Below are 14,636 nucleotides of genomic sequence, written 5' to 3'. Positions count from 1 at the left end.
ACAGAGATTTCCCACATTCCCCTTTGCTTCCACACATACATAGTTTCCTCATTATCAGCATCTCATCAGAATGGTACATCTGTTAAAATTGATGGCCCTACATTGACTCGTAATTATTACCCAAGGTAAACTACCTTAGGGTTCACTCTTCATGTATGTTCCATGGACAAATTCTTTATTGTACCATACAGAATATTTTCACTGCCCTAGAAGTTATCTGTTCTCTTCATATTCAGCTCTTGTTCTACCTCCCCACCAGCCCCTTGGCAACCCCTGATCTTTTAGAATGCCATGTAGTTGGAATTAAAGGGTATGTGGCCTTTTAAGTTTGGCACTCTTTCTTCAGTACTTGGACTTGAACCTACGACTTAATGCTTGCTAGCCAAGCATTCTATCACTGAGCTACACCCCCAACTTGGCTTCTTTCACTTAATAAGATGCATAATAAATTTTCTGTTTCTTTTCATGGTTTAATAGCTTATTTCTTTTAAGCACCAAATAATATCCCATTGTCTGGATTTACCAGAGTGTGTTCATTCACATATTAAAGGACATCTTTGTTGTTCCCAAGTTTTAGCAATTATGGACAAAGTTACCATAAATATCCGTATGCATACTTGGGTGTGAGCATACATTTTGAACTCCTGCAAGTAAGTGTTAAGGAGTGTGTTTGCTGGGCTACTTGGTTAAGAGTATGTTTAATATTGGGAAGAAACTGCCAAACCATCTTCCAAAGAGGCTATACCATTTTATTTTCCTACCAGACATTCTTATCAGGCCTTGGTGCTGTCAGTTTTCTGGATTCTAGCTATTGATAAGGCATGTAGTGTTATTGTTTTAATTTTCATTTCCCTAATGACATGATATGGAGCATCTTTTCATATACCTCTTTGCCATCTGTGTATCTTGGTGAGATATCTGTTAAGATCTTGAGCTAATTTTTTAAAAAATTTTAATTTATATGTGGTGCTGAGAATGGAACCCAGTGCCTCACACATGCCAGGTGAGCACTCTATCACTGAACTACAACCCCAACCTTGGCTAATTTTTTTAATCTAGTTGCTAATTTTCTTATTGAGTGTTGTGTGCTTTGTGTATTTTAGATAACAGTTCTTTATGGGATATGTCTTTTGCAAATATTTCTAAGTGTGGCTATTCATTCTCTTTACAGTGTCTCTCACAATGCAGTTTTTAAAATTTTCATGAAGCCCAGCTTTTCTCTATTTTTAATAAATTATTTCAGTATTTATTTGAAGTCATTTCCATAACCAACGACATCAAGTACTTCAATTACTTTTAGAAGTTTTATAGATTTGTATTTTATATGAAAGTCTGTTATCTACTTTTTTGTGAATGGAGTGTTTTTTGTTTGTTTTGTTTTGTTTTTTTGGTAAGGTTTGTGTCTTGGTTGTTTTTTCTTGGTATGCAGATGACCAGTTTTTCCAGAAAAATTTGTCGAAAAGACTGTCTGCTCCACTGTGTTGTCTTTGCTCCTTTTTAAAAGATTTTTTTTTTTTTTAGATGAACACAATACCTTTATTTTTTTTCCTTTATTTTTTTTTTAATTGTAAACAAATCAGATATATGTTGTTTCTCTGTTTGTACATGGAGTAAAGGCGTACCATTTGTGTGATCAAATTTACATAGGGTAATATTATTAGATTCATTCTGTTATTTTTCCCTTCCCTCCACCCCTCCCACCCCTCTTTTCCCTCTGTACAGTCCTTCCTTTCTCCATTCTTGCCCCCCTCCTTAACCCTAACTAACCCTAACACAATCCCTCCCACCCCCCATTATGTATCATCATCCACTTATCAGCAAGATTATTCGTCCTTTGGTTTTAAAAGATTATTTGAATTTATGTGGGTCTATTTCTGACCCACTAACTTAATAGCTACATCTTGAAGTGCAGTCACTAAAAACTATGAATTGTTTTGAAGAAAACAAATAGATTGACAAGGCACATTTAACTTTGGAAGTTTTACATCCAAGTTCTACCTTTTTTTTTTTTTAAACCAACAGATCTTGAATAAATAGAATAACTTTGCACATCTTAATTTTTTTAAACAGAATAAGGAAAATATGTCATAATCTGGAGTTCCTTCCAACACTCATGCATCCTATGAAAGACCAGATGACCATGGTAAACTACTGCCACCTGATGGCAGCTATTTAAAGTGAGGGATAAAAGCATCATTCATGTTTATAAATGCTAGGCAAGTGCCAGCATCATTCATTCAATTTAGTGTTTGTCTACCTGATGTGAGGCACATCTTAGCCATATGACCTTGAGAACATTTATATTCTGAATCTGTCCGTCTGAAAAAATAGACAATAATTTCACCTTACATTATTAAAAAATCTAGAGATGATGGATAAAAAGTATCTTAGTGCATGGCAAAGAATACTTGATGACTAAATGGTAGCAATTATCCTTAAGAAGATTAACATTTAGTAGGGCAGTATGGCATAGACATCTGTGCGGCATGCAATGTGCTACGAAAATACAAAGGGACATGGTACATTCAGAAAAAAGCAAAACAAGATTTATAAAGAACATGTAGGGAATTCTGATAAGCATTTCCAGGGCCCAAACTTCCAGGTAAATAATGGCCAGTCATGAAAGGTTTGAATGAAGAACACCAGAGCTGAGCTCCAGGAATATTGGCACTAAAGCAATGTCTGATAAGATAAAGTCATCACCAACACAGGGAAGGAACAAAGGAAAGGTGGATGGGAATAACACCAAGCAACTGCAAAGCCCAAGTTATGGATGAAACTGTCTAGGATGATTTGAGACATGGTTAGACTGCAAATGAACTTCCTGAGGCAAAGAAGCTAAGATACACTTCTTGTTAGGATGCCAATCAAACCACAGCAGTTGTAGGATGGGAATTTCTTGTTCTGGATCTAACACTGCTCCCCACCGGTGACAGATGTTAATCCCACTTTCCACTGAGGTATGAACACTGAAATGTGAGGTTGGCCTTCATATCACACACTGTGCAAATACATACAAAAGTGACTTTGTGGCTATTTTTATATGTGTCAAGGGTTAGAGAGCAAATTGACAAAATATTCTGCCATAAGTTTAACACTTTATACTACAAGGAGAATAAAAATCTCAAGTATACCTCATTCTGAAATCCCTGTAGGATTTATAATGACTTAACTTTTAGTTGAGAAGAAATATATATATTTTTTGGCATCTTAGAATAAGTTGGCAATTTCAGAGGTAGTGTTTTGACAAATAGGAGCATAGATCAGAACAAATGGCAGTAAGCACTCAGAAAATATGCTTTTGACAAGAGCAAAGGCAAATAATGACATAATTCCCTGCAGCTACATGTTTGAAATGGAAACATTTGGAATGGAGATGATAGAAAAATAATTTAGAAAAAAAAAATGCTGTATGAAGTTTCTGTCAAATGGGTAGTGTGGGATAATTTTGTAATAGTGGAATAACATTTCAGAAAAAGGAAGGTGCCTGTTGACTGAGACTGTATTTGATTATCATAGAAGAGATGAAACACTTTTTCATAGTCAGAAAAATCAATATACAGCCAAAGAAGAGAAACCATTTGATGATAAGGCAATAAAAACTTCAAAGGCCAAGTTAAGAATGTTTCCTAATTCATTTCAGCCTAAACTGATCCCCTTGCTGGTCTCACGCTGTCCGCCAGCTCTTTCTCTGGAATATGTTACCCAGTCTCCTTGGAATCATTACCCGGCTCCTTGGAATGGAAACTGTGTCAGTCGGGGCGGGGGGGGGGGGGGTGAGTGGGAGGGAAAATGGTGCTGGCAGAAAGAGGAAGTGTTTTTTCAATTTAGAGCCAGAAGTAAGTGCTGACATTGTCTCACATGTGTTTGGGGACAATGGCACATGCCAATGGTAACACATCCACTTTGAGTCCCTTGCTCAGAGGCATCTGGCTGGAGGCTGCAGAAGCCACAGTTTATTCTCCCTCCCCACCCCCAAATCCCTGAATTTCTTTCTTCCCTCTTGGGACTGGGAACGGGATGACACATAATTTCCACCTTGGTATTGTTAACATAATCATTCAGAATGAATTGTCTTATTATTTCCCTACACATATTTCAAAACAAAATTTTTTGCCTTACAAAAACTTCACTCCCTCTCTTCATAGTTCATCTTTTGGTGAGTTTGAACATTAACCTCAGCTGACTTTAGAGCTGCACTAAGCAAATCCTGTGTTCTCAAGGCCAAAATAGACAAAGTTAAGTTAAAGGAGAGGGGCCGGTTGATGTCGGGATTGTAGGAGAGAGGCTGGTTAATCACGTGGGCTCCACCCGCTGCACCTCCCTCTTTCTCCTCGAGGACATTCTGGGAGTCCAGATTCACTGGACTTCCAAGTCCCCTTTGATGAGCCAGGGCTGTGAAAGTTGCTTAGTCCATTGGCTAATACAGGAAGAGTGGGGGGAATGGTTTATTTTTTTAAAGATAGTTTTATTCAAGTACAGCACAATGTCTACATTGAACATCTTTTGTTAGAAGGCAAAATAATCCCCTTTGCCACATTTTTATAATAATATTTTATATAAAAATTTAACCGTGCAGTCATCAGGGATGTTAAATCCAGTAAGCATGTAGGCTAGGGAATAGTTTTCAAATGTGCAGCACATGCCCAAAAAATTATATTTGATTTGCAAAGTTCTTCAAGCAAATACAAGAAAACTTTAGTTCAGTTTCAAAAGGATAAGGACAAAATGCCCTTCTATCTCAAATCAGGTTTTGGGTGACAGCTTTTCAACATAAAATACAAACACAAAATAAAGATAAAATACTTAAAAACACTTCAATCCATATATACTTTGAATATTAGTAAGTTTCTGCTACAACTGAAAATGTTCAAAGACATTCTGTCCTGGTGTAATGTTCTACAAAGCCAACAGCAGGATCATTAGTAGTACTTCCAGAATCTAAGATCCCAATGCTATTGCCTGGCAAGTGAACACAGGCTGCAAGATAACAAACTCTCAAGTTTGACTCCATCAGTGTTTTTAAGGAAGCAATTTCAATGTCAATTTTATTACTGGTTTCTGAAATAACATTTTTAGTTTGAGAATCTTTTCTGGTAAATTTTGTGGTTGCTTCCAAAAGTTGCCTTTCTTCATCTGTAAACATGTGCTACCCTTCTCCTTTCTAGGTTGATGTTCAATGTATTATCTGCTCTGATTCTACTTGTTTCATTTATTAGTTGTTGTTTAACTTGGTCTAATTTAATTTTTATTTTTTCATACTGTGCTTTCAGATTTGCAAATTCACTTTTCTTTAGGCTGACCATTTCTTTCCTGATGGAATCCAAATGAGCCACTAGCTGTTATACTGTTATTTCCTGTTGAGCTTGAGTGACCATCTCTTTACAGATAGTATCCAGGCTGACATTTGATAAAGTGGTTATTGCTACTATAATTGTTTCTGCTCGTGCTTTGTCAAATCCACAAGTTTACAAGTCCTGATCCAATGCATGGGTATCAAAAGTTAATTTCTTTGTTCTAAAGGAGTATCCACTGACCTTCTATCATATCCTTCCTTGGTTGTGATGGTCAAGAAATCTGTCCTCAGGGCCTGGGAGTTGAAATCCAGTAGCCCTTGCTGCCACCAGACCATAGGAGCCACCAAAATCAGTAATTCTTCATGTTCTCCACCTTTGCCACTCTTTACTCTAGGTTTCCCCCCAAAACTTATTTGTAGGCATAGATTATAATCATTAAAACTTTGTCTGCATAAAATTCCATGTTTAAAAGAATAAATTGTTAGTACTTGAATACAAATAGTAGGAGAAAGAGAGATAATCCCCCACCCCGGACACTGAGGATTTAACCCCAGGCTTCTTTACTACTGAGTTACTTCCCTGGTTCTTTTTTATTTTTTGAGATAGGCTCTCTCTAAGTAGCTGAGGTCTCCCTGAGTTGCTGAGGCTGGATTTGAACTTGCGATCTTTTTGCTTCAACTTCCTGAGTCACTGGGATTATAGGCACACACCCAGCAAAGAGCTAATATTTTAAAGTACCATATATGGGCTAGGGTTGTGGCTCAGTGGTAGAGCGCTTGCCTGGCATGTGTGAGGCACTGGGTTTGATTCTCAGCACCACATATAAATAAATGATTAAAATAAAAGTCTATCAACATCTAAAATTTTTTTTTGTATTTTAAAAAAATAAAAGGCTATATAAGTCAAGTATGATGCTATTGTATTACTTTTACCTGAAGGAAATATTTTCTAAACCTGGGATAGAATTCCTCTTAGGATTAAAATGGGTTTCTTTATTTTTAGGGTCCTGGCAAGCCATTTTGATGGGCTACCAAGCATTAGAGTTAAGTCCCAGTTAAAGGGCCTGGGCAGCCTAAAAAGAAGGAGAGACAGGGACACGTAACAGACTCATTGGTGTGAGAAAGGGGGTCCCAAAACATGATAGGAGGCTTATGGAAAGGGAACAGGGAGAATTTTCTTGCATCAGGATTCTCCGAGGAACCTTTTCTTTCAAATTTTTACTATGGAAATATTAAAGTAGAAGGAGTAGTGTAATGAAACCTATGTACCCATCTCTCAGCTTCAACAATTGTCATCCCACAGCCATTTTGTTCTTTCTGGGAATCTGCACCTACTTTCCCACCCAAAACCCTCAGTGAATTATTTTGAAGCAAATCCCAGAATTGTACTGCTTCACACACAGTATTGTAATCTACAGCTGAACTCTGGGGCGTACTTCCCTCTTGTTTGCTGCGCTTCAGTCAAGTCGACTGCTGTACTTTTATGTCAGTGGTACTTTGGAGGGAATTAAAAGGAAAAAAGTCTGCATTTAAGCCAAAGTGAATGAAGAAAAGACAATAGAATGAAACTCGATACAAAGCTGAGTTCAGTGAGCAGAGCTCCTGAGAACCCTTGAAATGATTCAGAAAGGGGAGGGAAAGAGGGGATGCTAGTTTTTCTACAGGAAGTTGGATGAATGCTTTATACAGGAGGGTGTGTGTTATTAAAAAGAGTGACTCTAGAAGACTAGAAGGCTGGGGACAGCCAGACAGCTGGCATTTGGGTTACAGTTGCATATTCCAAGTTTCCTTTCCTTGAAAGGAAAGAAAATACTAAATTTAAACACCATCTTTCAATTTCTCAGTCAATAACTTCCCTTTCTGTCTCTTTCACAAATGCAGTCTCTAGACATCCATGAAAGGCATTTATTCTCTAGGAAGTCTTTCAGAAACACTAAATCATTAAAGGAGAGAAGTGTTAAGCAGTTCCAATCCCAATGAAGTTTTCAACTGATTTCTGTGTAGCTCTGTTCTTTAACAACATGTGGCGAAACCAGCAAAAATTATCAAAACAGACATACATACTTGCATAATTCTCCCATTGCATTCTGGGGTGGGAGTGGGGGAGCACATAAGTGACAATAATGGAACTATATATAGATTTGTCATATTCATAATGTTCTTGAAGTTTATAGACAGAATTTATGACTTGAAATGCCATCTTAAGACCCATCTACATTGTTGATAATTGCCCCCTAAAAATCCAATGTTGAATATACTGTGACCTTTGCAGCACATAACCTGAGAGAGAGCTGTTATTTCCAGGATAGTTTGAGATTATTCTTCATATTCTAATGGAAAGAATTTTTTCTTGTAGAAAAGAGAATGACAACTTTCCTATCTTTATTAGATAGTCTTCTATCAGATGTTTTTCTGTTAGGCAGAGACAGAGGCTTAAACTGAGAAACAAAAATATAAGTAATATTAAGACAATATATTGAAAACATTGCTACCTAGAGGCCTTAGAAAATAATATGCAGACATCCACTAGATGTCACTTGATGTCTGCTTTTTTGAAAAGGTAGGAATTTTTTTTTTTTTAATGGTTTATCTGCAATTATAAATCGACAACTCCCAGTGAGTCCAACCTGGCAGAAAACAAGATGCAGCAATATTTGAGTGAAAGCAGGCAAAAGTCATTACATGAGAACAATGATTATAACTTTAAATAAGATTTGGGTGGTTGCAGGGTTTGCATAATCCCTCCTGGCATCTGTAAGGATGAAGAGAAGCCAGCAGCTTTGCCCTCCTGCTGTGTTTAAACAAAAATGGAAAATTGTAATGAACAGCTAGATTTTTCCTATCTTCCATTTTCTCCTTTCTTCCTCCTCTCTCATTTTTAGCAGAATTTGACTTAAAATGACTTGCCCTTTAATGAAGTCATTTGCAACATTTTAAGATCAGTTATTTGTTCAAATTTCTACCTACAAAGTTAAAACTGTTTTGATCCTCATCTCTGTGAAATGTTATGTGACAAACATAAACAGAGGTCTCTAGAAATTTTGTGAGAGTTCTCTGGGGTTATCCACTTCCTGTATTTGCTAAAAATCGAATAATCAGTTCCAGTAGAGACCATGTATCCTGGGGTTTTGTTTTGTGTAACAGCTATTTGTTTATTTTTTTAACAGTCATTGTATTTTGGCTTCATGATGGTTAAATAAGTCTCGGTATTAAGTAAACTTCTCTGACCCTGCCTATTTCCTGTCTTGTCAAACCTTTCCTTGTAAGAATAACAGTGTTCTTTTATTTGGTAGTGTGCAGAATGATGTTTTTGGCATGCCCAACATTTTTGACTTGCAAAAATTTGTGACCTCAAGTGTGAGAGAAGTGAATGCTTTCCTCAGTATCTCATAGGGTTCCAATCTTAAAAGTGTCCTATTGCATATGTGTTAAAGTTGTGAAAGAGTTATCAGCCTGTTTATTCCCCAAACATCACAAATAATAAATAGAATAGGGTTTTTTTTTTTTTTTTTACCAAGTTATTAAAATTATTAAACCAGTGAATATTTTGCTGCTACTAAACATAAAATTTCTCAAACTGGTCTAGTTATACAAAGATGCAATACTTTTATTTACTGTTTCTAAGTAAATCATATCTTTAAATTTTTTTTTTTTTTTTTGGTATTGGGGTATTGTGGATTGAACTCAGGGGTGCTCTACCCCTGAGCTACATTCCCAGCCCTTTTCTCACTAAGATGCCCAAGTTGACCTCTAACTTGCCATCCTCCTGCCTCAGCCTCCCCAATTGCTGGGATTATAGGCATGCACCACTGTTCCTGGCTGATAAAAACATGTCTTCAAACCAATACACATTTTGTGGGAGAGATGGTATTGCTGTTTCAAGTCAAAGAAAGGACATCTTTGTTGCCTAATCTTTTCATATCCAGATCTATATGTTTGTTAAGTGGATTCTATCAAAGAAAAACCACCAAACCCAGAAGGCCAATCAAGAGTCTCCCCTGCCCCTGACACTTGTTTTAGAATGGATATTGATAGCATTTTTCTCTATCTTTTGGCTTATCTTTTCTTTTTCAATAATATGAACACTAGGACAGTAAAAACCACAGTGAACACCTTTTGCATTCAAAGATTGACAACTGCTAAATATTTATCTTAAAATCCTGAGAATGAACTAGAACTTGAAGAAAGCAGATTGGGTCAATTTGAAGTTGTCAGGGAATAGATTCTTATAATTACATAGCAGTTATTTTGGTAATTTTCTGAAAGTCTCAGCTAACAAAAATCTACCTGTCTGAAGCAGACGGAATTTAGTTTAAAAAAACACTACCATCTAGCTGTTCTGTTTTTTTTTTTTTTTAATCTTTAGCCTAGAAATATTGTTCTAATAAAGAGCCTGTGGTAGGCAGTAACAAGGAAAAAATTGAGAACTGAAAAGTTGCATTCATCATTTTAATCTGGAATACTTTTCCTCTAAGGGTCTGAAACTCAGAGCTATAAACTCAACTTCAGATTTTCTTAGACTTGTCATCAAGCCTGCTTCTATTGTTCGTTGCCATTAGTATTTCTTTCCAGAACTGAATCCAAGGAGATTTAAATTGTATTACTAAGATTTATTTCATTTATACCACACACATACTTTCCTACTATACCATAGCACAAAACACTGTTATGCCATCCTCCAGCCACAGGAAAAAAATGAAGTAGTGAGCGATGCTAGATATTGACTCATCACACTTCATTTCTTCACTGCTTAATATAAAATAATGATATGACATGATAAAATGAAAAGTCTTTTAAAAATTAAAAAAACCATATTTTAAAAGAAATAAACTTTAAGTAAAAATGATGAAATCCACAAGTTATTGACAGTTTTAGCTTTACCATAGAGCAGTTGTGGTCTGTGCTTTGAAAGTAGACTGCCTGGGTTCAAATCTTAGCTTCACCATTTACAAGTTGTAGATTTGTGCAAGTTGATTAACCTCTCTAAGCCTCAGGGTGCTCTCTGGTAAAATGGGGAAAATTATACTGTTTATGTTACTAACTTTGAAGACTAAATAAATCCTGTTTGCAAAATACTTAGCACAGGGCCTAATCCCTAGTAACTGCTTAATAGAATCTACTGTTGTTATCATTATTGTGAGTTATGTCTTACAAACTTGAGACAATTGGCACTTTATAGAGTCTGTATTTTTTTTTTTAATAAAAATACCACTCTTTAATAATGGTATTTTATGTTAGGTGGCTTTAGGGATAGAATATTGTTTAAACCAAAGAAATCCAATAAATCTTGAAAGTATCATGCATGAATGTGGTACAAAAAAGTTCTCAAATGACCAGTGCACAAATTAACACATTTACCCTAAAAGTGGTTCCACATAACATTTTGCAAAATTTCCAAGGAAAAGAAGGTAACGTTCTGTAACATGCCACAATTTTTATTGCAATATGGCCATTTTTGTGAGGGTGGGGAGTTTGATCTCAAAACAATGTTCCATTTAAGGCTCTTTTATGTAGAAATTGCCATCATGACTGATATTCAAAATATCTTTGGTGTTGGAAGACTCACATGGTAAACATAAAACACCTACACGTATTCAGTAGTGTACACTCAATGGAAAGGGGTTAGCAACAGTTATTTAAGAAGACATGCAGGTAATAGGAATGAAAATTGAGGTACTAGGATAAATCGATGACAGTTAATGAAACGTAATTGGCATTCCTTTTGGGGGATTAAACGCATTTAAAAAAAAAGTGCTTCTAATATATAGTGTTATATTCGTGCTGCCATGTCACAAAAGAAGGCTTGCCAAGGCAGGTGAGGTGTATGAGTGCTCCAGCGCCTCACAGAACTACAATCAAGTGCAACTATAAATAATACTGAAAAAAGTTCACCATCTGACCAGTGGATAATACTTTCAAGGCATTCAATCTGTTTAACCCTTTGCAGTATTGTAGACTATTCACATTGACAATCACATTTATTGTAGGGTTTGCTGCAAGGGAGGCATAACCAGTTGTTTTTGCTAAAATAATATAGGAAGGCATTCCTTGGGTTCTGTATAAAAGTAACCGTATTAGAGTCTAATGGCAATCACTGACAGGCTGCTTAAATGAATGATATCTCCTTCATTCACTGTGTTGGAAGGGCCCAGTGGAAAGGGAAAAAAACAAAAACAGAAAAACAAAACAAAACACCTAATGCTATTCCAATAGACTGAGCTGGAGAAATGAAACCCCCTTAAGATCCAGATGGCACTTGATGGTCATACTGTAACGGTTTTCCTTCAAGTGAAACTACTACATTGCCTCCCAATTTCTCTCCAAGTGTTGACTGGTCCTTAATATCATCCAAGTCATTCACTTGCCTCTCGTGTTTAATACCGGTAAATTTCTTTTTAATGACATCTTTAGAGCTAGCATAAACCATCTTGCTTTTTAAGGGTGCACTTTCAGGAGCCCAGAATATAAATACTAGGTCTTCTTTCTTAGACTCTTTTGTTTCATATGTGGCATTGTACAAAGCAGATCAGCAATCACTCAGAGGTAGCAACTTCACAAAAGATGTGTAGGGGTCCTCTACAGTATCACTAATGTCACCCACCAAGATCTGCTTTGCTTCCTCTACAATTATTTGTCTTTTGTCATTACTTAAACAGAAGAGAATTGCTTTCTTTCTTTTTTTGATCTCCTCTTGTGTAGAAGATTTCCTTACCTTCATATCATTAAAATCTTTGATGATTTCATCATTCACTGTAACTCCAGATGTCATAGTGCCCGAAGCTGTGACTGCTGAGTCTGTCATATTTCTGAATAGGAATTTTGAAAAGAATTGAGTGTTTGGGGTCAAATTTTCTATGTCACTAATGCACCTAAAAATTCATCTTCGATGTGGTTTGTGATTAGTTTTACTACACCAATATAAATGCAAGAATCAGTGAACCTTCTTGTTATAAATTCTTCATGTTTGTAGAATGTAGAAAAATATTTTTAACTTGCTTTAAAACATTCATTAATCCAGAGGACATTTTGAAGAACAGTGGTTAAATATTTAAAAGAGAAGATAATCAGATATTTGTCCATATGAAACATATTCACTTGCTATTTGTTCTCCACTTTTAAAAAGTCTAAAATTTAAATGTCTATTGGTTTTTTTAGTCTAAGGTAGCATCACTATTTTGTTAGCATTAATCAATGATAAATGCAATCCATACTCACTGAACAGTCTTTTTCATTACTGTCATATTTGAGATTGTTTAGCAATCTTGATGCCTGTGGGTTAAGAGATGATATGATTAATATAAATAATCTTATTAATAGTAGAGGAAATTCAGAATAAAACTGTGGTTTTATTGTGGCAACAATTTAGCCTAAACAAGGGTACTTATCGGATTTGCAGCTACAATATTTGCAACAAACATATCAACCAAAGAAGTGCAAACAATAAAAATGGCGAAGTGCAGACATCTTAAAACGACCACTGATCTCTCTTAAACACATATACATATGTGTTCTTTTTTTCACATTTGTTGAAATTAGGGAATCCTTCTGCGTTTTTCTTACACATTTTCCATCACTCATGGATTTGAGTTTGCAAGGCCAGCATTACAGATGTGATTTATTACCTCTCTGGGACTAGGGTTGCAATTCCAATGGAAATTCCCTAGGTATAATGGTGCCCTTGCCCTTTAAAAGAGGGTGTCAGGGGCTGGGGAGATAGCTCAGTTGGTAGAGTGTTTGCCTTGCAAGCACAAGGTCCTGGGTTCCATCCCCAGCACCGCAAAACAAACAAACAAACAAACAAAAAACCGAGGGTGTCAGGATCCACACAGAGAGGACTGCTTCAAGAGAGATAAGAGGAAAAAGAGAGAGAGAGAGAGAGAGAGAGAGAGAGAGAGAGAGAACAGAGAAGTCAAAGGCATATTCTACTCACATGATTTTGCATTTTAAGTGCTTTACACTTACCAGTAAGTGAAATTTCTGTCAGACTTCCTCTTGTATGTGATCGTGAATTCAAAATAGAGACGGATTCTAAACTATGAATTTAGGCAGTTTTTTAAATCTTCAGCAGTTATTATATTCTCATCATACTAACTGCCAGGAACTTTTACAAATTATATCTGTTTTGATCCTCATGGCCACCATGTAAGGTAGGCATTATTATTCCTTTTAAAAAATATAGAGAGCTCAACCTAGGAATCCTAGGAGAATCCAATGCTGACCAATCCAATTCTGATCTCTGAATAAATTCTTTTCATTGTAACATAGTACTCAAATTTCAACTGGGTATGCCTTGGCTTTCCCCCAGGCATGAATTGGTTTAGGGACTTTCTTAGGGTTTGCCTATTATTCTGAGATGAGAAGAGAGCCTTTTCATTGGTCAAAAAACCTAAAACCTTTATTTCACCATAGCAATACACTATTCTAATCTTATTCTAGCAAGAAACACATACTATTCCCTACATACAGTTTATGAGGGGAAAAAAAAAATCCCCATTTGTGATTCCTGTTGGGACTAATGACACGTTAACTAACTCAGGCTGACTCCTTACTCACTGGCGAGTGAGCAAGATCAAGGCTCAAAGGCGGTTTCAAAGGTTAATGACGATAAACCGGACCACCGTCAGGGATTGGTTAACAACAGTTCCACCAACGTGATCAGCTTGTGCCTGCCATATAGTCCAATGGGACTCTCGCCTGCATGAACCCCCCCTGCCTTGCTGACTTTTAAGCTGATTGGTTCCCGCCTAGCCCCCACCCTGCATAAAAACTGTGTGACTTCCTCAATAAACGAGTTTCCTGCTGTGACGGGTCTCCCTGATGCGTCTGATTATCCTCCACCTGGAGGGCTGGGAGCGGGCAGTCAGCCGGCCCTACCTATCCTGGTCTGACCTTGTTGGGGAGTGTCCCCTTCCCTTGCCGCTGGTCGAGAAGGGCAAGGGGGCTTAAGACCCCGACATCTGGTGCCCAACGTCGGGCCCCTCAAGGCTGAACCGCAGCCAAAGTGAAGAGGCAGTTTCGAAACCTAAAGTACCGGCAGATCGGGCCAAGCGAGTTCCGAGGTAAGGCATCCCTGAAAAGATGGGGCAAACACACACCACACATGGTGACCCTGCGCTCTCAGCTCTTAGACTCATGCTGAAGAGTAGGGGCCTTGAGTGGTCTGATACACAGGTGGAAAAAGCCTGGGACACCTTTACTTGGGTGGCCCCTTGGCTTCCCGCCGCTAATCTTTTTGACTGGTCCACATGGGATGGTGTAGAACAACTTGTTAAGAAGAGGGAAATCAGTTTAGGGGAGGGTCCCCCATTAGGAGTCTGCCCTACATTATCCGCCCTTAAGG

The 14,636-nt window shown here is 37.2% G+C and overlaps 2 pseudogenes; both read right to left on the bottom strand.

Moving 5' to 3' along the window:
- Positions 1-4,870: 4,870 nt before the first annotated feature.
- LOC124976384 (coiled-coil domain-containing protein 90B, mitochondrial-like) lies at positions 4,871-5,632 on the bottom strand (annotated as a pseudogene).
- Positions 5,633-11,534: 5,902 nt separating this feature from the next.
- Positions 11,535-12,065, bottom strand: LOC124976383 (cofilin-2-like; annotated as a pseudogene).
- Positions 12,066-14,636: the final 2,571 nt, after the last annotated feature.

This window comes from Sciurus carolinensis, chromosome 2 (assembly GCF_902686445.1).
Source record: "Sciurus carolinensis chromosome 2, mSciCar1.2, whole genome shotgun sequence".
NCBI classification, from domain to species: Eukaryota; Metazoa; Chordata; class Mammalia; order Rodentia; family Sciuridae; genus Sciurus; species Sciurus carolinensis.
Note: the sequence above shows the minus strand (reverse complement) of the source record. Positions and strands in the feature narration are given on the sequence as shown.